This window comes from Papaver somniferum, unplaced genomic scaffold (assembly GCF_003573695.1).
Source record: "Papaver somniferum cultivar HN1 unplaced genomic scaffold, ASM357369v1 unplaced-scaffold_85, whole genome shotgun sequence".
NCBI lineage: Eukaryota > Viridiplantae > Streptophyta > Magnoliopsida > Ranunculales > Papaveraceae > Papaver > Papaver somniferum.
Window position 1 is genome coordinate 298,774 of NW_020651526.1, and position 1,028 is coordinate 299,801.

The following is a 1,028-nucleotide window of genomic DNA, read 5'->3' on the forward strand; positions in this document are numbered from 1 at the left end:
AAAAAAAAAAAAAAAAAAAAAAAAAGTCAAATACATAAAAATCATGGCTGAATTTGGGACCATGGAAAATAATTATGGGCCTCACCCAATTTATACCCACCCATAAAAGATAGGGGCTTCCAAAATATAGGTGAAAAAAACCAATTTATCCTTCTCTAATAATCATCCTAAAAATCTCATTAACCACTAACCTCGGCCCCCAATCTTCATTTCAATCAAAATTTCTTCTCCTCCCATTCTTCTTCTCCTCCGCTCCGCTCACTCCCACTGTCTTCATTCCATTAACAACTTCTGAGGAAAAAAAAATCTCACCAATTCATCGTCATAAGTGAACTAAAACCCCCTAATCTAAGTTGGGTTTGCGTTTAATTTGATTTGTTGATTGAAAAATTAGGTTTTTAACTGCAAAATTGCAGTTACAGTTCCAGGGTCGTTAACCACGGTTTTTTATTGCTTCACGATTTTGGATATGGATATTGAACTGATGAAAAATCGTTAACCACTAGGGTGTAGTAGCTAACGACCCTAAACCTGGTTTTCTGTCCTAGAATAGGTAGAGAAAATTGGGTTTGACAATGAAGAGCAGGTTATAATTGAAACTAAGAGACGTTTACAGATGAGAGAAGAGAGTGTTGTTAAATTTGTGGATGGAAATACAGGTAGAGTATCTGATGAAAATAGACCAGTTACTTCTTGGGAAAATATAGTTGAAAAGGAGGTGGTACTTTCATGTACATCTAAAGATAGTAAGACTATAACTACACTAGTTGGAGCAAAGTATAACTTCAGGAAAAAGCATCAATGAAAAAGAGGTACTAAGAACCCTCAATTTAAAGTATGAAGATCATATATTAGAACATACGTGTCTTAGAAGAATCAAAGTCCATGAAAAATTAAGATTTTTAGTAAATAATTTTAATCCAACTTTATTAGTTTGGATTGATGAACCAAAAATAATTTGTAGTTCTTCTTTTTACAGTAAATTAAAATTACCAAAAATGCGGAGTACGGTGATACATAACTCTACT